Raw genomic sequence first — 24,709 nt, 5'->3', positions numbered from 1 at the left:
ATGTCTCCTACACAGCCATGCTTCAGTGTAGCCGAAGCGCAGACGCCGTTTACCAAGTCTACCAGAGAAGCCCTGAACAACAAAAATATCAAGCCATTGTTGAATACCTTCAGCCAGTTACCTGGAACTGAAGACGAAAAGAAATGTACCCTTGACCAAGCTTTCAGAGGTGTCCTGCAAGAAGAAATGATCAATCACTCGTCGTGTGAAAATGTTTTAGCTCTTATTTCTCTTGCTACTGGGGGAGTCACTGAAGGGATTTGCACCGCGGCGACACCTGCTGTCTTATTATTACAGACCTGTTGGCAGACGCTTTGGAATGTCTGCCTTTGGATCAGTGTGACACAATATTCTCGTTTGTGGAAAAAAAATGTTGCTACTTGGAAGTCTGCTGGGAAAACTTATTTACTATGTATGTGCAATGACCTCTTAAGGAGATTATCCAAAGCCCCGCACACACTTTTCCGTGCACGGATTCAACTCTTTTTGGCCAGGCTTTTCCCTTTACCTGAGAGATCCGGTCGTAACTTGCAGGGTCAGTTTAATCTGGAAAATGTCACTGTTTTCAATACCAATGAGCAGGAAAGCACCTTGGGTCAGAAGCACACTGAAGACGGAGAAGAAGGAATGGACCTAGACGAAGGTGACGTGGGTGATGATGAAGCTCCAACAACTTGCTCCATCCCAATGGATTACAGCCTGTACCGCAAATTCTGGTCCCTTCAGGATTACTTCAGGAACCCTGGGCAATGCTATGAGAAGATGGCATGGAAAACTTTCCACAGGTACTCAGAAGTCCTGGCTGTTTTCAAGAATTACAAGTTAGATGATACTCAGGACTCAAGAAAAAAGATGGGAGAATTAAGGGCAGGAGGAGAGCATGTATATGCTGCAAAATTTTTAACAAGTGAAAAGTTGCTGGGTTTACAGCTGAGTGACAGTAACTTTCGCCGACAGATTCTCCTGCAGTATCTCATTTTATTCCAATATCTCAAGGGACAGGTGAAATCCAAAAGTTCCAACCATGTTTTAACTGATGAGCAGTCACTCTGGATTGAAGGCATCACAAAATCAGTTTATCAACTGCTCTCTGAAAACCCACCCGATGGAGAGAGGTTTTCAAAAATGGTAGAGCATATATTATCCACGGAAGAAAACTGGAACAAGTGGAAAAACGAAGGCTGCCCAAGTTTTGTGAAGGAAAGAACATCAGATACTAAGCCGACGAGAGCAGTATGAAAGAGAACCGCACCAGAGGACTTCCTGGACTTCCTGTGGAAAGGGCCCAGCACAAAGATTCTGAAGAGAAATGAGGCGATAACAAGCCTTTGGGATCTCTGCCCGGATAATATGGAAGCTTGTAAATCAGCCCCCAGAGGCTATATGCCAACTTTGGAGGAATTCTTTGCAGAAGCCATTGAACAGGCAGACCCGGAAAGCATGATTGAAAAGGAATATAAGGTGGTGAACCATCCAAATTATGGTTGGAGAGCCCTGAGACTGTTAGCACGGAGAAGCCCTCACTTCTTCCAGTCAAACAAACAACAGTTCAAAAGTTTGCCAGAATATCTTGAACACATGGTACGAAAGCTAGCAAAGGAATCACCACCTCCTTCTGAAGACAGAAAAACGGGTGAGGGTGAAGATGACGAAGATCATGATGCTGTACCAAAGGGAAATGAAGGCCCTGATGCTCGCCGAGACAAACCTGTGACAGGGCAAAAATAGAGATGTTTGCCAACAAATTGGGTGAACAATGGAACATTCTGGCTCCTTCCACATCATCCCATATATAAAAGTAGAAGAAAAAACAAGCAAACAAAAAAACCCACAAAAACAAAAAAGTGTACCAAAACAAAAAACCCTCCTAAAAAGAAGAAATCCCCCCAAAAAACCAAAATAATAATAATAATAATAATAATAATAAACCAATAAAAACAAACAAACAGAAAAACCCCACAGGAAAAGATCCTCAGAAAGGACATTGATCCAGCCTTTCAAGGGGCGGAGGCTTCTGCAAGCCCATGTGGCCAATCGCGGACTTGGTCTCTGAGCCAGGGCCTGAACATCCATCCTGAGAGGGAGTGGGGGTAAAGCTAGGAGGGGGTCGGGGAGGCAGGTGGTTGGAAGTCCACCAGATGGCCCAGCCCAGGCGGGGCCGGAGAGCCCGCCCTGCCCTCTGCTGGTCGAGAGGCGCCAATGCAAGCCCCCCTCCTGCAGCCTCCTCTGGGGAGGGCAGAGCCAGGTGACTGGACTTCCCCAGATCTGGCTGGACAAGAGGGGGGAAGGACAAGCAGGGGACGCTGTCTGCGACAAGGCAGGGACTGAAGGATGGTCATGGATGCTGAAGGACCATTCAGATCAAGAAGTGTCTATGTGTGACTGCGGATTTACACACACAGACGCGCAGGCGCCACCGGGCATGCGCGCACACACACACACGCACCCCAAAAACAACACAAAGGTATTAATCCACTTTGTGTAGTAAAAAGTATACTTGTACAATGTTTTGGACTTGCATTTTGTGCTATCCAAACGGGGAAGTAAACATGCCGGATTTGGGGCGGCGGGGAGAGGATAAAAGAGAGGGATTGACATTTGCCGTTTCAAAATGGCGGCTGCCGCCCTAACTGGTTTGGCTCAGTGGACAGAGCATCGGCCTGCGGACTAAAGGGTCCCAGGTTCGATTCCGGTCAAGGGCATATACCTTGGTTGTGGGCACATCCCCAGTAGGAGGTGTGCGGGAGGCAGCTGATTGAGGTTTCTCTATCTTTGAGGTTTCTAAATCTCTATCCCTCTCCATTCCACTCTGTTAAAAAATCAATGAAATATATTTAAAAAACAAAATGGCAGCTGCCAAGTGACTGGAGCCCAAAGAGCTGGAAGTATGCCACGGTCACCCACATCACGGGACAGTGCATGAACTCTAAGGTAGAGATCCACCTCATGCGCCGCATCCACCTGCCAGATGGCGAGATCTTCCGCAAGTTCAAAGAGCTCTCCCGTGTTGTCCAGGAGATTGACAAGCAGGTGATCCGGGAGCAGCAAGAGCAGCAAGAACGTGGGACCGAGTAAAGCCAGGGCCACCCCTGGCAGAAGTCTGGTTGACTGGGGCAGGGAGCGGCCTAGGTCCCAGCCTTGGTCCCTGCCCCCGCCTCTGCCCCCGCCGCGGCCTCGGCCGCCACCTTGGCCGTCTCGCTCGCTCCGGTCCAGTCTAATGATGTCGTCCAGTGACATGTGGATTTTGTCAGCCATGGCGGGCCCTGAATCAGCCTCGGATCGAGCCCGTACGGAGGCAGGCTGGTCCTTCAATTCCCGCACGGCACAGGGGCTGTCCCAGATGTTGGGGTCCAGGCCCAGGAGTTACCAAGGGTGTGGACGAGTCGGTGAAGAAGAAATGACACCGAGACAGCGTTCAGTGGATCAGCAGCCCAGCCAGGCTCTAGGCAGGTGCTCTAGTGGCTTCTATGTCCCGGGACCGGGTCTTGGCAAGACCTCTCTCCTGAAAGCACCCTTGAAGAACGAGGACGATGACCTGACGACCACCACCACGACAAGCCTAGGGCTGAGAAGCTCTGCAAAGAAGGCCCTGTGTTCTTTTATAGCCCCAGAGCTGGTGGGAGGAGCCAAATCAGCTGCCTGCTTGACCAATCAGCCGCCCCCAGGACCAAAGTCACTGGTTGGGCCTCAAGTTGAGGGGAGGAGGCTTGCATTGGCGCTCCAGAACCAGGAGAGGGCGCCACTGGCCCGCCCAAGCGATTCACGGGGCTTGGGAGAGGACTTGGGAGACAGGGCAGGTGCCCAAGGAGGCCTGCAGGGCTCGGTCTCCCCGTCTTGCAGGATGGCATAGGTGTTGTTTCTCCGTGGAAGAAGGGACAATACATACATAGACAGGCTCTGGTGGGCCCAGGCTGGGCCAAAAGGAAACAAAGCCACGGAAAATCTCCTAGGCGTGCCTCACTCAGCAGATATCTTGTTAGCGGTACCTTGTGCTCCCGTGTATGGGTGTGTGTGTGTGTGTGTGTGTGGCAGGGGGACGCGGGGGGCGGGAGGGGTTTGGAGGAGGGAGGGATAGGTGTGTGGGTGTGGGTGTGAGAGTTTGTGTGTGCGCGCGCGAGCGTGTGCGTCTGTGCATGTACATCCGCAGTCACGCACGGACACTCCTTGCTTTGGACGGTCCGCCGCCATCCATGAACACCCTTCAGGCCCTGCCTTCTCAATGATAACGCCACCTGCATGTCCTTCCCACCTCGGGTCTAGCCAGAAATGGGGAAGTCCAGTCACCTGCCTGTGCTTTCCCCACAGGAGGTTGCAAGAGGGGGGCTTGCATTGACACTTCTGGACCAGCAGAGGGTGGGGCGGGCTCGTCGGCCCCTGCCCCAGTCCACCCAAATTCTGTAATCCACAGCCAAATATTATGTCCTGGCCTGTCCATCTGATCGACACCCCGCCCACGCCCACCCCCCAATGCCCTACCCCCAACCCTCCCCCCACCCCGCTCAATCTGTGGATGGATGGTCCGGCCCCCGCTCAGACACCAAGTCCAGGCCTGGCCACCTGGGCTTGCCAAAGCCTCAGAAATTGGAAAGGCGGGATCAACCTATTTTTCTGAGGAGGGTATTTTGTTGTTGTTTTATCGGAGGGAACGAGTTATTTTGTTTGTTTGTTTGTTTGTTTGTTTGTATGTTTGTTTTTCCCACACCTTTTCGGGTGATTATGGCCAAGGTGAAAACAGCAACCAGTAAAATGAATCCCGAAAATGACTCAGTACAAAACAGGTCTTTTTCAGAGTTATTGAATAAAATAAAAGTTAACGAAAATTCTTTCTAGGAGTTTTAAATCCTATTTCCAAACAGAAGAAACAACTCCATCATTGGTCCCAGGTCCCTGGCCATCCTCGAGCACACTGACTTGCTGGTGCTTTAGCTGGTGTCCATCATCACATCGTCATCGTCCAGCAGGGCGTCCATCTCCTCGGCGTCCTTCTGGCCGTCCAAGTCCTCGGTGTCCTTCATCGCGCTGTCAGCATCCAGCTGGGAGTCCAACTCCTCGGTGTCCCTCATGGAGCTGTAAGCCTCCTTCTGGGAGTCCAACTTTTTGGTGTCCCTCATGGCATGGTAAGCGCCCAGATGGGCGTCCATCCTTTTGGTGTCCCTCATCGAGTTGTAAGCGCCCTTTTGGGCGTCCAACTGCTGGGTGCCCCTCATTGCGCTGTAAGCGTCCTGTTTGGCGTCCAATTGCTTGGGACCATCATCGAGTTGTAAGCGTCCAGCTGGTCGTCCAATTCCTCCGCCGATATGTTTCGCTTTGAATCGCAGCCCGTGTGCCTGCCTGGACACCGCTTGCCTCCGTGGGCGCGGTCCTGAGTGCCGCCGCCGCCGCCGAAGCCTCCAGATCCTCGGTTCGTAGTCACCCAGGCTCTGTTGACACTCGGTACCGGCCTGGGCTGCATGTCCATCTGCGAGGTGAGGATCTGGATGTGGAGGGGACTGCCATTCAAAGGGATGCAGTTGTACTGTTTCCTGGCTTCCAGGGCATCTGCCTTGCGCTCAAAGTGCACGTGGGCTGTTCCCAGGCTGCAGCCAGAAAGGTCGTAATGGGCAACGGCCTGCTTCAGAGGCCCGGACTCTGCAAACAGCTGCTGGATGTCCGCATCGGACACTCCGAAGTCCAGGTTGGACAACAGCAGCTTCCCCCAGATGGTCAGGCCGGTATCCGTGCCGAAGGCCCTGCGGAAGCGGTCGTGTTGCCACTCGTGGGGAAGCTGTCTCGGCCTTCTGTAGGGCGCCGGGCGGTTCCTGCCTAGGCCGAGTGCCGCCCTGTTCTGGAACGATCCGCCGCCCCAGCTCTCGGGGGCAGCGGCCTGCGCTCCGCCACCGAGGCCTCCCTGGGAGCTGGCCCTGCCTGGGTCCCGGCAGTGGTACCTGCCCCCGCCATGGCCGTGGCCCTGGCCGTGGCCTCCCTGGCAGCCGGCCCGGCCGAGGTCCTGGCCGAGGTCCCTGCCCCAGCCACGGCCGTGGCTGTGGCCGTGGCCGTGGCCTCCCTGGGAGCCGGCCCGGCCTCAGCCTCGGTCCCTGCCCCCGCCCCCGCCCCCGCCCCCGCCACAGCCGCGGTACCCGCCTTGGCCGTCGCACTGGCTCCGGTCCAGCCTAATGATATCGTCCAGTGACATGTGGATTTTGTCGGCCATGGCGGGCCCCGAATCAGCCTCGGATCGAGCCCGTGCGGAGGGACGCCGGTCCTTCACTTCCCGCGTGGCGCCAGGGCTGTCCCAGATGTTGGGGTCCAGGCCCAGGAGTTACCAAGGGTGTGGACGAGTCGGTGAAGAAGAAATGACACCGAGACAGTGTTCAGTGGATCAGCAGCCCAGCCAGGCTCTAGGCAGGTGCTCTAGCGGCTTCTGTGTCCCGGGACCGGATCTTGGCGAGACCTCTCTCCTGAAAGCACCCTTGAAAAACGAGGACGACGACCACCACCGACGACGACCACCACCACGACAAGCCTAGGGCTGAGAAGCTCTGCAAAGAAGGCCCTGTGTTCTTTTATAGCCCCAGAGCTGGTGGGAGGAGCCAAATCAGCTGCCTGCTTGACCAATCAGCCGCCCCCAGGACCAAAGTCACTGGTTGGGCCTCAAGTTGAGGGGAGGAGGCTTGCATTGGCGCTCCAGAACCAGGAGAGGGCGCCACTGGCCCGCCCAAGCGATTCACGGGGCTTGGGGGAGGACTTGGGAGACAGGGCAGGTGCCCAAGGAGGCCTGCAGGGCTCCGTTTCCACGCCTTGTGGGACAGCATCGCCGTTTTTTCTCGGTGGAAGTGGGGACAATACATACTTAGACAGGCTCTGGTGGGCCCAGGACTGGCCATTGGAAACAAAGCCACGGAAAATCTCCTAGGCGTGCCTCACTCGGCAGATATCTTGTGCTCCTGTGTGTGTGTGGGGGTGGGGGGGGGGGCAGGGGGACGCAGGGGGCGGGAGGGTTAGAGGCGGGAGGGATAGGTGTGTGGGTGTGGGTGTGGGAGTTTGTGTGTGCGCGCAAGTATGTGCGTCTGTGCGTGTATATCCGCAGTCACGCACGGACACTCCTTGCTTTGAACGGTCCTTCGCCATCCATGAACACCCTTCAGCCCCTGCCTTCTCAATGACAACGCCCCTTGCATGTCCTTCCCACCTCGGGTCTAGCCAGAAATGGGGAAGTCTAGTCACCTGTCTGTGCTTTCCCCACAGGAGGTTGCAGGAGGGGGGCTTGCATTGACGCTTCTCGATCAGCAGAGGGCTGGACGGGATCTTTGGCGCAGGCCAAGGCCCCAGTCAACCCAATCTCTGTAATCCACAGCCAAAGACTATATCTGGCTCAGGCAATCTTGTGGGCCCTCCCCACCCCTCACCCCCACCCTGCTCACTCTCTGGATGGATGGATGGTCAGGCCCCCACCCACAGACCAAGTCCAGGCCTGGCCATCTGGGCTTGCTGAAGCCTGAGAAAGTTGAAAGGCCTGATCAAGAGTTTTTCATGGAGGTTTTTTTTATTTTTATTTTTTTAAGGAGTGTTTTTTTTTTTTTTTTCATCTGGCATGACGTGGAAGGTGTCATTCCAGGCCCCCAAATCCAAGAATGTGGGGGGAGGAAGCTGACCTGAATCCAGTTCCTCAAGCTGGTTTGCCTCCTCTGTTGGTGTGTTGTGACCTCTTCACACTACAAAACTGTTCACTATTTACTAGGAGCAATGTCAGAGTCATCCTTCAGCACTCCAGCCATGTGTTCGCTATGAGTCTTAAATCGTTGCTCTTTGTGTAGTGGGCAGGCTTTTTCCTTCTCTGGATAGGGGCCACTTTCTTTGGTCTGGATTCCTGCATGGAAGAAATACCCTGTTGCTTCAGATATTCTTCTGAATATCTCCGCTGCCTTCTCCAGTTTTCTCCTCACCCATTGAATCCACAGTGACACTCCTCCACAGTTTCTGAAACCCTTCGTCCACAGAAAATTGACAGCTTTTATCATTGAAGAAAAGAATTTTCTTCTTTTCTGGACAATTTACAAAGAATATCTGGTCCCCTAAAGCCTTGACAGCTTTCTGGGAATTGGGCAGTACTTCCTGTATGTCTTCTAGAAGAATTCCTCCTAAGCCTCACTGGTTATGCTTATCTATGAGCAGAAGCAGAGCCTTCTTATCTTGTACTCAATGGAATACTACCTTGCGGTGAAAAATAAAAAGAAGAAGAAGAAGGAATTCTTGCCATTTTACAACAGCATGGGTGGAACTGGAGAGCATTATGCAAAGTGAAATCAGCCAGTCGGAGAAAAATGAATACCATGTGATCTCACTCATTTGTGGAATATAGAGAACAACATGGACTGATGAACAGGGACAGGTCCATAGACATCTGTACCACCACTCTGTGCTGGGGCCTCGGCAGCCTGGCCATCACCAGGCAGTTCAGGGCTATCCCAGTATCTTTATATTTCTATCTACCTATCTACCTATCTGTCTATCTATCTATCTATCTATCTATCCCAAATCATGTTCATGTTCAATTTGTAACAAGGAAATTGGGGCTTCGCGCAACATGAGAAGCTGTATTAAAGGGTCGCAGCATTAGGACAGTTGAGACCCCTGGTCTAAGGTTTACTTCTACCTCAATTTCTGGCCTCTACCCAGCCTGGCCCTGGTTTGGGCTTGGGCAGGGGGCAAACTACTGATGTGTTTCTCTCACATGAATTATGTCTCTTTCCCCCCCTCTCCCCCACTCTCTCTAAACATCAAGGGGAATATTTCCTCAGGTGAGGTTTAAAAAAAAAATCGAACAAAGGTCGGTCACGAGGTCAGAAGGTCCAGTATTCAAAGTGCATGCAAGCTGCTCCTCCTGGGGTGTCCGGGCTGAATGTTTCAGAGCATCTTCAGGAAGGCCTGCGGGTATGGTGCCTCCACATGCTGGAAGGTGTTCTGTACTCTGCCTAACAGGATGAAGTATTTCATCTCCAGCCAGATGAACCGGAAGTGGTTCTCACCGAACAGGATGAAGACTCCCCAGTTCCCGTCCTCCCCTAAGCCGCATTGGTGAATCCCGTCGGAGGTCTCTCTGGATCCACCGGATGCTGAACCTGTCCTTCTGAATCTGCATGTGGCAGCTGTGGGAAAAGCTGTACAAGTCGTCCATGTAGTCCACCGTGGCTGATTTCCTCTGTGTCAGGTGAATTCGAAACGAAGGCTCGAATTGCATTGGGCCGTCCACATGTGTGTTAAGGCGAGGCCTGTACATCCAACCGGTAATGCATAAGCCATCATCCGCCACTACATTCAGCAGTCTTCTATAGCCATAATCTAGCTGTCACAAACCCAAAAGGTTTCTGTATGGGAACATCTTGGCGTAGACTTCTCTATAAGACATACCACCGATCTTCTCCGGTTTCTGCAAGTTTCCAGGAATGCCAAAGTCCTGGTGACAGCGCTGTCTCCAGATGCTGTCGGTGTGCAGGATGTCCCGGAACATCTTGGCATAGACTTCTCTATAAGACATACCACCTGATTCATCTGGATGTGGTAATTCTCTACCAAACTTCTATTTGGGAAGGCATGAATGGGAAATAACCCAGAATCCTAGATGTTTAAGACTGGAAGGAACTCATCTAGGCTAACTCCCTCCCTTTATAGATAGAGAAACGAAGGCTCAGGGGGAGGAGAGAACATGATGAAACCCAGATTGCACAGCTTGTCTCTGAGGTAGGATAGAAGCCGAGTCACCTGCCTCCCATGCAAGGCCCATTCCTCCCCCCAGAGCTGCCAGGAGCCAGGTGTGCACCCGTAGGCAACCCTGCAGCACACCCTGGGGTGCCCCCACAGGGACACCGCTTATCTGGCTTCTCCCCTTGCTTCCTCCTTGCATGTCTCTGCTGTGCTTAAAGTAACACACACAGACCTCTGGAGCTCTGAGACCCCTGTGAAAATGGGCAAGCCTGCTATTATTCTGTGAAATGGGATTACTTTCTGTCTTTTCTACTGAAGATCAATGAGCTGCTAGCCATCAAGGGATTCTTTTGTTTTTGAAGAAAACTTGGAGTAGGGTTCTGAGAGAGTAGTTGCATCACAATTAATTCCTACCAATGTTAAACCCAAGAATTAGATCCCAGAATTTTATAAAGAGTGGCAATGCTTTTGCTCTTTCTACTTCTAAACATTTTTTTTTTAAAAAATAGCATACACACTTGCATGCAATGCAAATAACCATACACTTGACACTTGGTTCTCATAGTGACTCTGGTAGGAGACAGTAGAGTAGGGGTCATTATCCCCAACTTACAGAAGAGGAGCTTGGTTCAGGGAAGCTACCTGTCTGCCTAAAGTCAAACAGGTAATAAAATGCAATGCCAAAACAATGACCTTGTCTAAGGCTTTCTTCTTTCTTACTGTGAAATTTGGCTTTAGAATTTTCTGCTCAAATTTTTCACATCAACACCAAAGAACAACCTTTTCTGTTACATTTGAGACATTTCAGACACGTGAGTCCCTTAAAAAGGATAACAGCTTGACCCTTTGACTCAGGCAGCAGCCCCACAGCAGGCACTTCTCTCTGCTGGACACTAAATGACACAGGTGGGTTATGGGGGTGGGGGGTGAACTTTGGGGGTGCAGAAATGAGATTAACCTTTATGATGCTTTCAATTCTTCATAATGCTCTGCATCCTTTCAAAAGCAATCTGAGGTAGTTCTTAGCTTTGACAATAATTCAATCAAAAGTAAGACATTCATTTGTTCATTTCAAAAAATATTTACTCACTCACTGATGCAGAGAAAAAGACTTGAAAGGCTATATCATGAGTCTAGGTGTAATGATTATTAGCATTTTATGAATGCTAAAGTATCTTATCTTTTGTACAATGAATATATATAGCATTGGAAATGAGAAAACAAACAACAATGATCTCACTTACATGTAGAATTTATAAAGAGCTGAATTCATGAAAACATGGAGCAGAATGGTGGTTGCCAGAGATTGGGCCTGGAGGAAATGGGGGCAATGCTGGTCAAGAGGTACAAACTTCCAGTTACAAGATGAGTAAGGTCTGAGGTTTTAACGTACAGCATGGTGGCCATAGTTAACAATATTAAATTGTATACCTGAAAGTTGCTAAGACAGTGTATCTTAAGTGCTCCCACTACAACAAGAAAAAAAGTAGCTATACATGTATCGACACATCATGTGCACACATTAGACTTACACAACAGTTGCATGTCCATTACTAATATATATCTCAATAAAGTTGGCAGGTGGAGAGAGAGAAAAAAACAAACAATTATGATTATTTGATTTTTAAAACATTTTCTTCATTTTGAAAAAGTGGGGGAAGGGGTTACCTCTACAGGGGATTGAGAGCTCTATCACTGTGAACCAAGTAAATAGAAAATGCAAACAATACTCTAAGCCTCAGACCGGAAAATTTGCTTTGCTTCTCTACCTGACTACTCTCAGCCCCCAAGGATTTAAAACAATATGCCAGGACATCAATGTTGTACAAATATTTTCGAGGAAGAATATATATATCTATATATCTATATATCTATATACCTATATATCATCTATATATCTCTATATCTATATATCTATATATCTATATATCTATATCTATATCTATATCTATATCTATATCTATACCTATACCTATACCTATATCTATACATATCAGATTCAACATATAAAATCAAATGAAAAATTGCATAAATCCTTAAATCATTTTCAAGCTCATTGGTATCAATCTGATACCCTTACCCTCACCCTCATCCCCACCGCCTGGGGCAATTGTCAGTCTTCCTTGCTCTCAGAGACTCTTCTATTCAAAACTTTGGGAAGCCCTAAGGCAAAGAGCACCATCTGATCCCCACCCAGGAGCCCCCTCGCCGCTTTGAAAGAGCAACAACCTCATTAATAATATCACTTTTATGTTAGCTTTTTTTTAAGTCAAATTTTTCTTCATCTACTCTATCTTCTAAAATTCTTTACAAAACAGGTGGCAGCAAACATGTTGCCAGGGAAACCCAAAAGCCACAGGAGCATCCTTGGCTCTGCTTTCCTTGCTGGTGGGGCAGGGGAAGGGAGGGGGGCAGGGGGCCGGTGGAGAGAGAAGTGTCTGGCCTGGCGCCCTGGGCTCTGAGGGCTACCTCTGGGCTGCCTCACATTTCTGCAGGACAGCATATTGCTCTGCACAAGGTGCTAATTCAGCCATTCCATAGGTATTTACTGAGTGAAGCCTGAGAAAGGCCTCTCAGGGGACAGTGTGATCATTCACAAGCCAATGAGCAGGGCTAACGGATCAGATGTGGACAATCCATCTTTCATTAGACCTCAAACCACCTCTAGGATACAGCAGCCAGGCCCCTGCGGCACCCACTCAGAGCAGCTGGGCCCCATCAGGCAGGGGCTGTGGAACAGAGGTGCTGTCTGGGAGAGGCTAAGGCAGTCCCGGATCCACACCAGAATCTCTGAAACCCTTGCACCTGACTTTGAGCTAACACCTCTAAATGCTTCCAACGGTGTCTGGTGTTATGCCCAGAGTTCGGGGTCCCCAAGAATCAACCACCAGGGAGCCTCCTACGATGCAAAAGCAGAGAGTCTTTATTCAAACTAGTTTGCCGCCCCACCCCGTCAGCCACATTTGTGGATGCAGCAGCAAGCGGCCGAGAGAGCCCCGATTCCCAGGAGAACAAAGGTTATATAGGGCTAGTCATTTGGGTGGGCTTAGGTAAGTGATGTGGGTTGCAGAGACTGGTCACTTTGGTCAGGGTCTTTCAGCAGGGTCTTACAGCACAGTGGTCAGGAAGTGACCAACACATTCTAAGGTTTGAGCCATCCCTCACTACGTCCTGATTGGTCAACAGCAATGAATAGGGAACAATTTATGGTATAGCCTTGTTAGGACCTTGGCTGCATTCCTTAGCTTCATTGGTCCACTCAGGCAGTGGTTGGGGGAGATAGGACATTTCTGGCATTCCTGTGGTCACTCCCTGGTGGGGGGGGAGGTGTCAGGCTGAAGATCCAGCTCTACAAGTATGGGGATAGTCAGTTCTGCTTTGTTCTTTCACTGGCACCTACTGAGAACTCAATCGTCAGTTTTGCTGGTACTATTCCAGCTTGCCCTTCCTCAAAGAGCATGAAAACAGTGGAAAGAACACAGGTGTTAGATTCAGAAAGACCAGATTTGAGTCCCAGCTATGCCACTTACTACCCATGTGACTAAGGGATGTGATCATTCCAAGCCTCGGTTTCACATTTGTAAAATGGGGTCAAGGGCAGTATCCCATCCTCACGGGAGGCTTTGAGAGAATTAAGGACACATTTTATGCAAAGAGAAGTGTCTGGCCCATAAGTGCTCCATAACAGATAGTCAGTACTGCTACTGGTTTGCTTCACCCCTTCCCCACCCCTCTTGAAGGGTCCTGGAATCTGAATTCACATGGAAGTCACAGTAGAGCAGAAAAACTACAGGGGTGAGGGAATGAGGGGAGTGTGGGGGAGGGGGAGGGGAGATAGGAAAGGGAAGGCTGAAGAACTTCCAGCAAAGTCCCTAGTTCCTTTCAGCCACCTTCCTCTGGCTGCACCATCCAACTGACAGCTGGGGCCACTATTCCCTAGTTAGGGAGGCTGCCAAGACAGGGACAGGAAGCTGGACAGCGGTTTGAATCCATCCAATCTTTCTGTGTTTGTCTGTCTGTCTGAACCCCGCTGGGCTTCCTCTGCACGTCCCTGCCAGGATGAGGGGATCAGAAGGCTGACAGTATGACTCACAGCTGTTCTTATCTGGGCTTCCATCCTCACCCAGAGCCCAAAGGCCTGGAGGGAGGCCGCTGGTCACCACCCAACATTCAATGAAAATGAGGACTTTTGACTAACCAGGGGATTTATAAAGGGAAGAGGGAGAAAAGGAAAGAGGGGGTTGGCAGGTTGGGTGCAGAGAGAGACCCACTTCCTACACGCTGGAGGAGCCCATGACTTAGTGCTGGAGCAGTTGGCTTTCCACTTTAGAGAATGACAGCTAGCACTCCTGTCATTTATAACTCACCGTGGGACAGGTCTGCGTGTAGGAAGAGAATTCCAAAAACAAATCTGCTTATTTTCCAAGTACAAATTATCAGCCGCAAATCCCCTTCCCAACACCCCACCAGTGTGGCCAGTGGTCCTAGCACGCTGCCTAAGTCACCTGAGCAATCTGGGGCGGTCCCTCTGTAGCCAGGTCCCGCCAGCAGCCAGCACCAACCCGGACTCAGGCCGCAAAATCCCCAGGAAACCCCAGCGCCCAGCGGAGCCCCCGCCGACCCAGGCACCTTGGCTTCCCTTTAGCCTCCGGCCCCTGGGCAGCGGAGCTGGCCCTTAAGTAGGTGGGGAATTGACCAAGGAAGCTTGCCGGCTGCCAAAATGCAGTTCACGTGTTAGAATTCATAAGACTAAAAAGCACCATTCAACCCCAACGCCTTCATTGAACCGAGAAAGAAACAGACCCCGAGAAGGAGCGAAAGTTGCCCAAGGTAACACAGTGAGTGGGCAAAAAAGTTCAGACTAGCACCCGGGAGGGCTCCGAGTGGCAGCCGGACAGGGAGTGCGTCCCGCCGCCTTCAGAATCCTCTAACCCGCGGCCGAAGTCAGGTGTGTAACCCTCAACCCGGGTTACCTTCTGCCAACCGGGGAGCAGGAGCCTCCTCTTCCCTGCCGGGCGCTGGCGGCTCTTCCTGGCTCGCCAGGCCAGAGGGGCTTCCAGGTGTAGCCCTACAACTGACAGCACAGGGCAGAGTGCTGGCCCCTCCCACGGGCGCTGGCACTGGCAGGGGTGGCGGGCGGTGCTGGGGCTCCCAGGAACACCGGCCAATGGAGCAGATCCTGCTCCCTCCGCCCTCGCCTCCCAAGGGCCCCAGCTCCCTTCCTGCCATTTGCCCACCTTTTCCAGCCTCTTATCAGTTTGCTGCTCCTTCTGAGCCCTCAGGGTCCTCCTGCCCGGCCTTCTCCAGGGCACATGAACCCCGAAAAAGCTTTTTTTTTTCTGCGCAGAGTGCAGCGCTGTTATGTTGTGACCACTGTGCGTTAAGGGACTTGGAGCAGGAGAGCGGGGAGCACTCCACTCATTTGGGGTCAGCCACCCAGCAGGGACAACTGCGCTGAGTGGTGTGGAGCCTGGTGACCCCAACAAGATGCTTCACCTGCTCTGGGCACCAGTTTGCTCACGAGTAAATAGGTAACAAATAACTCCCAGGTTGTTGAGAGGATTCAATGAGGTGATGCTTTACGTTTCTAATAAACACCGGGATCAATGGTGAGTGCAGTTGTAGGGCCTGAGCCCCCCCAAGGGGTCGGCAGTGAGGACTGGCAGGATGCTGGAAGGTGCTGGCTGGTGTGAGGCATACCTATAAATGCAATGTGATATTACAACCAACTTAAAAAAATTACTGATGATGTGGCAGACCAGGCAAACTTCTGAAATTGGTGAACGTTAAGGCCTTCTCCCATCTTCCCAGTTGGTGCTTTCCATCCAACTAAAGGTGGCCCAGGTCAGCGTTGGATTCTTCCAAAGATCTTCCTTCTCCCAGACTTACAAATTTAGCATCCCAAGGGCCTCTTTCAGTGCTGGGGGCAGGACTGCTAACCTGCTTAGGAATCCATGCACTGTGTTAACATGGGTACTCTAGCTTTCACCCAAACTTGTGGAATCTGCTGTGTCCCTGTGCAGGGTGAGCACTCAGCATGCAGAAGGGGATCAAGCCGCTTGTCTTGCCTTTGGTGAGACAAATTTGCAAATAATTTCTACTTAGGGTAATGAGTACTTTGAAACTACAAAGTGTTTAATAGTCACACTGGACGAATAGGACAAGAAAAGTTTAATTAAGGTGTGGCCAAGGTAAGTCTTGGGGGGGGGGCTCTAACTTAGGTGGGATGGAAGCAGGAGAGAGCAGTGGGTGCAGGCAGGCAGGGAAGGCATGGAAAGATGCCTGTCATATATAGTGGCTGTGTGACAGGCAGGCAGAGATGAAGCTAAGGTGATCCATACAGACGGGGTGGCATGCCTGCGGGAAGCAGCTGTATCCTGTTGGTGATGGCTGCTGGTGAGAGATTTTAAGCAGAGGGGTAGCATGGTCTCATTTTCTTTGGTATCTCACTTTCAGTGTTGATAGCACCTTCCTTTGTTATCTCCTGTGCTATACCAGCACGGCCAAGGGTGATCCCGAGTGGGGGGTGGTGGTGCAAGAATTGAGAAAAGACAGATAAGAGAATGATAGCTGGGTTTCGGTGGGACGCTGCCTCCTTGGTGAGGAGACAACGACCATGCCCACAAGCCCGGTCTTTATTTTATAGCAGATGCCACGAGGTAAAGTAGGGTTGTGATCAAGCTGTTTACAGCATTCTCCTGAGTTTCAACCATACTCAACTATATGCACATGAACTCTAGCACAAGGCACATGGAGCCACGTGTTCGCACTATAGGTTCAATCTGACAACCACAGCTGTTGGCTATGATTGTGCTGGGAGGGCCCTGCCCTCCAGCTGGGACTTGCACGTGGCAATGAGAGGACCCTGTCCTTTCATTAGTCTGAGGCTTGAACATGGCCAAAACACTGTAGCCGCGCCCCACATATCCCCCTTTACTTTTGTTTTTAAACACGCCCATTTACACTATCCAAAAAACTCTAAACAAATTATTCAGCATCATCAAAACATCAAAACAAACTCCTGGCTGTTAACAAAACCATAAACAGCAATGTTAACAAGAGAACAAAATTCTGGCTACTAACAAAGCAATCCCAATGAAAATCAAACTACAAACATGTTAACGTTTTCAGGATATCTTACTCAAAGTCCTTAGATTTAGCTCCACAAGATTTTACGGAAAACTGACAGTTCAACAATGCTAGCATAGCTTCCACTTGCTTTTCTAACATCTGCTTGGCCTCAGTTGCCATCTTGTTCAGCTGACTCCATGCTGATATCTCTGTCACTAGCATAGTAAGATGACGCTGATGCAAAGATGTCCTTGATGCAAAACCAGTCCCCTGGTCAGGCTGTTTGGACGGTTGACCTCGACACTGAGTCTGCACCAATCCCAGTGAAATCATCCCTGTCCACGCAGGTGGAAGTCTGGTCCCTTCTCAGCCTCTTTTTTTATCCGCAGCTGCATGGAAAGGAGCAACCCTCAGTCCTGCAGAGCTGGAGACTTCCCACTCTGAGTCTGGCGTCTCACACAGACTCAAAGTCCCAGGGAGCTATCAGTTCACACATGCAAAGATAACCAAAGCCTAGAAACAATGCAGCTGCTGCAAGAGCTTGCAATCTAAGTCTAAAACAAAATTACTTCCTTAAACAGCATCAACCACAGCCATCTTCTGCTTTACAGTAGCTTAAACAAAACCTAGGAGATTGCCACTTTATTTTGTATTTCCTAATTATTTTCTTACCGCTTATTTTCTACCACTTATTTCTCTATTTCTACTTTCTTTCTATTGTTACTTTATTTCTACCACTTTTTTTTACTTATTTCTCTACCTCTAACTATGAGCTACAGTGGGGCCTTGACTTACCAGTGTCCTGACTAAGGAGTTTTTTGAGATACCAGATGTCTCTCACAGGTTTTTTTGCTTTGAGTTGACAGAGTAATTTGAGTTAACGAGCTCCTTAACGAGCATGGTCTCCGAAAGAATTAAACTTGTAAGTCAAGGCCCCACTTATAGGTCGGCTTGGCTGCCCCTGCCTAAACCTTCCTGGGTTGCAACCCTCCGCTGGCTTCTATATTCCTACAACTTATTTCCTACTCTCTATTTCTATGGCTTATTTTCAACTGCTTACTTTTCTGTTGATCTCATCATTTCTACAACTTATTTTTTAAACCAATAAATATAGCAAAACCAAACTTAGTCCTCGGTTTTGGCTGCACAAGATTTTATAGAACACTGGCAGCTAACCAATGCTAATATAGCCATAAACATGGCTGAAGGAGTAGCTTCCACTCCTTGTTTTTCTACTATATGCTGGGCTTCAGTTTTAGCTTCTTCAACTGACCCCATGTTGGCACCTCAGCCCCTAGTGTAGCCTTTGTTTTCTTTTTCTTCCTCTTTGCTGTCATCGGGGCAACTCTCAGTCCCTTGAACGGAGGGACAAGGAGCTTCTCTGAGTCCATGGTGGTGTGGCATGTACCGTTCTGGCACCCAAATTGGCTGCACTGCTCCTTCTGGAAAGACACAAACACAACCTCTTCCCCACATCATTACTGGATCTGATCCGAACCATCGTCCAGTTTGTAAGTCTTTCCACCGGGCTAACCCAGAGGAGGCTATTGTGCTGGAGGCCTGATTCCTTTCAGCTGCTGTACAACCCTCTGCATCACAATTCAAAAAGTTTAAGACATATATAGCATGACTGAGTTTATTTTGAGGTGACACGTAACATCCGTCTCCTCCCCCCTTTATTTTTAGTAATTGCATCTTAAAAGTAGGATTGGCTCTTTCCACTACTGCTTGCCCTTGAGGGTCATAAGTAATACCAGTATTATGACAAATTTGATACTGTTGACAAAACTGCTGAAAAGTGGAACTAGCGTATGCGGGTCCATTGTCTGTTTTCAGCTCTAAGGGAGAACCTAGCACCGCAAAGGCGGCTAACCAATGATTGATTACATGCTTGGCGCTTTCTCCTGTTTGGGGAGTCGCAAAAATAAAGCGAGATCAGGTACCTATGGAAACATGTGCCCATCTCTGTGTACCAAATTCTGGAGCATGGGTGACATCCATTTGCCAGATTTTATTAGGTTAAGACTCCTAGGATTAACCCCTAATGATTGTACAGGGCAATGAATTATACACTGATCACACTGCTTAACAATTTGATGAGCTTGCTCCCAAGAAATACGGAATTGTTTACACAGGGCAGCATTTTGATGATGCAAAGCATGGGAGGGCTGTGCAAGAGAAAATGGTGTCTTCTCCTGCACCACAGCAAGGAGGCGATCAATAGCCTCATAGCCATAGCTAACGGACCAGGGAGACCTGAATGAGACCAAATATGGCCAATAAAGCAGGGAAATTGTCGTTCTCTAGTGACTTTTTGAAGGCTGAAAAATAAATTAAAAAGTCCCTCTGAATTAGTATGCCCTATAGTAGCTGTCTCTATAATTTTGGCCATACTTACCACGTAGGCACTATCACTATACCAGTTGATAGGCTCTGTAGCAAAATCTATCAAAGCATAGACAAGGGCTTGTATTTCTACCCATTGTGCTGAAGTAGAAGGGGTTTGACAGACCTTGGCACCTCTGTTGCAGTAATATCCAGTTTTTCCAGAACTAGATCCATCTGTAAAAATGGTTAATGCTTGAGGTATAGGTTGTGATTTTATTATCATTGGGAAGATGAAGATAGTAACTGAAAGAAATTGTAAAATTTTATTTGCTGGATAGTGGCTATCAATCTGTCCACAGTAATTAGCAACTGAAACTTGCCAACTTGTTGACCGTTGCCAGAGCCACTCTTGCTGTATGGTTCAGGGTCTCAGCCCACCAGCTGGCCCAATCCAAGACGGCCTCGAGCAATCAACTGAGGCACTGAATCATGAAAGGGAGTGAATACCTTAGTTGGAGAATGAGCCAGGTGTAGCCATTCAATGACTCTAGCATCTTGCCAAATAACCCCAGTGGGTGTATGTATAGTGGGAAAAATTAAAACTTGTAAAGGAAGGGAGTAATCAATTCTAGTAAGCTGTGCCAAATTTAGGGCACCCTCGACTTTATGTACGGCTGTCCTGGCTTTCTCTGTCAAACAGCGTGGGGCTGTTGCAGATGGATCACCCCTGAGTACATGAAATAAAGAGCTTATGTCGGCTGTAGTTGGTTTTAAAACAGGTCGAACCCAATTAATGTCTCCTAATAATTTTTGGAAGTCATTTAAATAAAGTGTCAGTCTGAATTTGAATTTTCTGAGGTCTTATTTTTTGTCCTTCAATAATGCTACCAAGGTAAGAAAAAGGAAATGTTCTTTCAACCTTTTCAGGTGTTATGCATAATCCAGCATAGCACAAGGAATCCTGCAAATCTATATAAATGGTATTTAAGAGCATCTCATGTTTATGAGCTAAGAGAATATCATCCGTATAATGAATAATATAAGCCTCAGGATATTTTTCCCTTATAGGATGTATGGCAGCAGCTACAAAATCCTGACATAAGGTAGGTCTATTAGCATGCCTTGAGGCAATATTTTCCACTGATACCTTTTCATGGGTCCATTGAAATTTATTGTAGGGACATTAAATGCAAATCTTTTGCTATCCTCAGGGTGGAGAGGAATAGTAAAAAAAACCCAAAAAACAGTCTTTTAGATCTAATGCCAATAAATGATATTGCAATGGGATACCTGTGGGGGATATTAACCCTGACTGAAGGGATCCCATCATCTCCATGGTCTTATTAACTGCCCTCAGGTGTTGCAATAGTCTCCATTCACCAGACTTCTTCTTTATCACAAATATGGGTGTGTTCCATGGACTGTGAGTGGGTTCAATATGCCCTGCCTCAAGTTGTACTTGAACCAATTCTTGTGCAGCTTTTAATTTTTCTCCTAATAGGGGCCATTGATCAAACCAGATAGGGGTATCTGTAAGCCAGGTAATTTTAGCTGCTCTACACTGGATCAGAGAAATGAGCAAGGCCCCTGTTGAAAATCCTGGTAACCCAATTCATGCCTCTCCCTTTTAACAGACATTGGGATAGACAAAAGCCTTTCTTGCTGCTTCTTTCCCTGCCTCTTTTGGGGGTGAAATTCTTGACCAGAAGTAGAAATAGAACTAGGACTTGTTTTTAAAACTTCCATTTGTTCTAACATCTCTCGACCCCATATATTGACAGGTAAATATTGCAATACATAAGGTTTAAAATAACCTGTATTTCCATCTGGATCTTCCCATCGAAGGAGTTGAGCAGTTTGTAGAGGTTGAATAATATGCCCTACTCCATGCAATTCAGAAGCTGCGGGATTTAAGGGCCAAGCCTGAGGCCAGTGTCTAAAGGCAATGACTGATACATCAGCTCCGGTGTTTATAATCCCTTTAAAAGGCTTCCTATTAATTTTTAGTCCTAATTCAGGCCGATCTTGCTTAACTATTCTTGCCCAGTATACAGCGTCATTGGATCCAAACCCCACTGGACCACGGGGTCGACCGGTTAAAGGCCGCCCTTCTACATAATTCGGCAGAAGGAAAATTTGTGCCATTTTTGTTTCTGGTAATACCTGAATTACAGTATTGATTGTTTGTGCTATTACTTTAATTTCTTCAGTATAGTCCTGGCCTGTTACCCCAGGGAGAACTTGAAATCCTTTTAATGTTAAACTGCTTCTTCCTAAAATTAGTCCCATCTTGCCTGCAAGAAGGGGACCATGCACTCCCGTAGTAATGGCCTGAGGCCCCATTTCAGGTGTTAGTACACATCTGGAGGTAGGATAGAGGTCCATTCCTGCGCTTCCCAGGGTGGTAAGAGAGACCACCAAAAGGACAGGTTCAGCATCCAGTGTGTCAAGAGAGACCACCAAAAGGATTCACCATCGCGGCTTAGGGAAGAACGGGGGCGAGTGCTGTTGGTGGAGGACTTTCTGCTTTATAACCGCCTGACCTACTTCCGAGTCTACCTCCCGCTGAGCCATGCGGAAGACCTCATTAGGCTAGGCCTCTTCCAATGCATATACTATCACGAAAGCCTAAAGATTGTCATGCTCAGCTTCCATGGGAAGTATGCCAGGGTCACCCACATCACGGGACAGGCCATGAACACTAAGTCAGAGATCCACCTCATGCGCCGCATCCACCAGCCAGATGGCGAGATCTTCCGCAACTTCAACGAGCTCTCCCGCGTGGTCCAGGAGATTGACGAGCAGGTGATCCGGGAGCAGCAGCAGGAGCAGCAAGAAGACGGGACGGAGGAAAGCCAGGGCCATGGCTGGCAGAGCCCTGCCCAGCCCAGCGTCTGGGAGTCCAGGGCTGCAGCTTCGGAGGAGCAGCCTGTTTCATTTGTTCTGCCTGAGGGCGTGGGCTCAAGAGACCAGAATTACCCCCGAACCTGCAGGATGTGTTTCTATGGCGTGGAAGCTACTAATGTTACCTCACCTACGTTCGTCTGCGCCACATGCCGCCCTGGAGTCTTCATCTTGTTCGATGAGAACCACTTCGGGTTCATCTGGCTGGAGGCAAAACACTTCATCCTGTTCGGCAGTGTCCAGAACAACTTCCAGAATGTGGAGGCACCATCCCAGCGGATCTTCCTGGAGATGCTGTTGCACATGAAGTCCGGGCCCCCTGAGGAACAGCTTGCATGCACTTTGAAGATTTGACCTTCTGACCTCGTTAAAAAAACCAAAAACCCTCCTTTTAAAATAAAATAAAATAAAATAAAAACTCCTAAAAAATAAAAAATAGCTCATTTAATTAAAAACTTCGTTTCAAAAATAAACTCATTTAAAAAAATTCAAAAACTCCTTAAAAAAAAACCCTCCTTAAAAACAAACAAACAAACAAACAAAAAATCACCTCCTTACAAATGACATTGATTCAGCCTTTCAAGGTGCAGATGATTCGCAAGCCCATGTGACCCGGCCGGGACTTGGTCTCTGGGCAGGGGCTTGACCATCCATCCTGAAGACATAAAAATGGGTGAAGGTGAAGATGAGGAAGATCATGATGCTGTACCGAAAGGAAATGAAGGCCCTGGTGCTCGCCGAGACAAACCTGTGAGAGGGGAAATATAGAGATATTTGCCAACAAATTGGGTGAACAATGGAACATTCTGGCTCCTTCCACATCATCCCATATATAAAAGCAGAAGAAAAAACAAACAAAAAAACCCCACAGAAACAAAAAAAGCGTACAAAAACAAAAAACCCTCCTAAAAAAAATCCCCCCAAAAAACCAAAATAATAATAATAATAACAATAATAAACCAATAAAACAAACAAACAGAAAAACCCCACAGGAAATCCTCCTTAGAAATGACATTCATCCAGCCTTTCAATGGGCAGAGGCTTCTGCAAGCCCATGTGGCCTAGCACGGACATGGTCTCTGAGCTGGGCCTGACCATCCATCCTGAGAGGGAGTGGGGGTATGGCTGGTGGGGGGGGGGGGGGGGGCGGGGGGGGGTTGGAAGTCCAACAGATGGCCCAGCCCAGGCGGGGCCTGAGAGCCCGTCCCGCCCTCTGCTGGTTGAGAAGCGTCAATGCAAGCGCCCCCTCCTGCAGCCTCCTCTGGAGAAGGTAGAGCCAGGTGACTGGACTTCCCCAGTTCTGGTTAGACCCGAGGCGGGAAGGACATGCAGGAGGCTCTGTCTTTGAGAAGGCAGGGGATGAAGGGTGCTCATGGATGCCGACGGACCATTCAATGCCAGAAGTGTCCATGCGTGACTGCAGATGTACACGCACAGACACATGCCCGCGCGCCCACGCGCACACACACACACTCCCAAACGCACACCCACACCCACACACCTAGTCCCCCCCCCCCCCCCACCCACACACACGGGAGTACAAGGTCCGCTAACAAGATATCTGCTGAGTGACGCACGCCTAGGAGATTTACTGTGGCTTTATTCCTTGTGGCTTGTCCTGGGCCCACCGGAGCCTGTCTAAATAGGTATTGTCCCCTCTTCAACCCAGAAAATGGCGATGCCTCTCCGCAAGGCCTGGAGATCGAGCTCTGTGGCCTTCTTGAGCACCTGCCCCATCTTCCAAGCCCTCCCCAAGCCCCAGAATCGCATCAGCGGGCCAGTGGCGCCCTCTACTGGTCCTGGAGCGCCAATGAAAGCCTCCTCCCCACCCCGCCCAGCCCCACCTCCTTCCTCAGCCTCCTCTGGAGAAGACAGAGCCAGGTGTCTGGACCTCCCAGGTGTGCATAGACCCCAGGGGTGGGGGAAGATCCAGCCGGGGGCGCTGTCTGCAAGAAGGCAGGTGTGTGGGTGTGTCTGTGGCAGGAGGGAGGATGGGGCGGGGGGAGAAGAGGGGTTCTCTCAGATGCCATCCCACAATGGAAATCCAACAGTTTGCCTGAGTGGCCGTGGATATACACACATGGAGCACAATGTCGTGCACCGTGATTTCTGCCGAGTAACCCGCTTCTAGGAGATTCACTGTGGCTTTTTGCCGGGTGGCTCGGGCCTGTGGCTGAGATTTGATGCTCAGCTGAGATTCTGATCACACCTACAGTACAACTGACCTCCTTGGCTTCAATGGTTTTGAAGAACCGACGTCATAGGGCACATCTGAAGGAAGGCATCCTATTCAGTTCCTAGAGTCGCCATATCCCTTTGCCACTAAATAGGTGGGTTATAAGAACAGAGAGGAATCCCCTAAGAGTTCAGATGCCAGGAGTCACAAATCAAGTTCCCCGTGGGACCCCAGGGAGCGACCCCACGCATGACTCGGCCTTGGCTTGAGCCACAACCCAGGCAGGGCCAGAGCGGGGAAGGGGACACCGTCACCACAATGGGACCCACGACCACCTTCCTCTTTTCCTGTTGGCAGCGTGGGGCGTGAGGAAGCTCCTGAGAGGGAAAACCGTGGCCTCGGGGCCTCGCCCGTCTCTCATGGGGGGCACAGACACCGTCGTCTACATTTAGGGGGACGGAGGGCCCAGGAACGGGCCCTGCAAGGAAACCCCCAGCCGCGCACACAGCCGGGGGCGCACGACACCCCGGGGGACGATTGATCGGCAAG

At 49.6% G+C, this 24,709-nt stretch overlaps 3 pseudogenes; 1 reads left to right on the top strand and 2 right to left on the bottom strand.

Moving 5' to 3' along the window:
• On the top strand, positions 1-3,075 carry LOC139014319 (THO complex subunit 1-like; annotated as a pseudogene).
• Positions 3,076-5,203: 2,128 nt separating this feature from the next.
• LOC139014318 (THO complex subunit 4 pseudogene) lies at positions 5,204-6,190 on the bottom strand (annotated as a pseudogene).
• A 1,516-nt stretch (positions 6,191-7,706) lies between these two features.
• LOC139014317 (transcription initiation factor IIE subunit beta pseudogene) lies at positions 7,707-9,487 on the bottom strand (annotated as a pseudogene).
• Between the last annotated feature and the right edge of the window lie 15,222 nt (positions 9,488-24,709).

Source organism: Myotis yumanensis, unplaced genomic scaffold (genome assembly GCF_028538775.1).
Source record: "Myotis yumanensis isolate MYYU_CA2020_CCGP unplaced genomic scaffold, mMyoYum1.0.hap1 SCAF_7, whole genome shotgun sequence".
Lineage (NCBI taxonomy): Eukaryota > Metazoa > Chordata > Mammalia > Chiroptera > Vespertilionidae > Myotis > Myotis yumanensis.
Note: the sequence above shows the minus strand (reverse complement) of the source record. Positions and strands in the feature narration are given on the sequence as shown.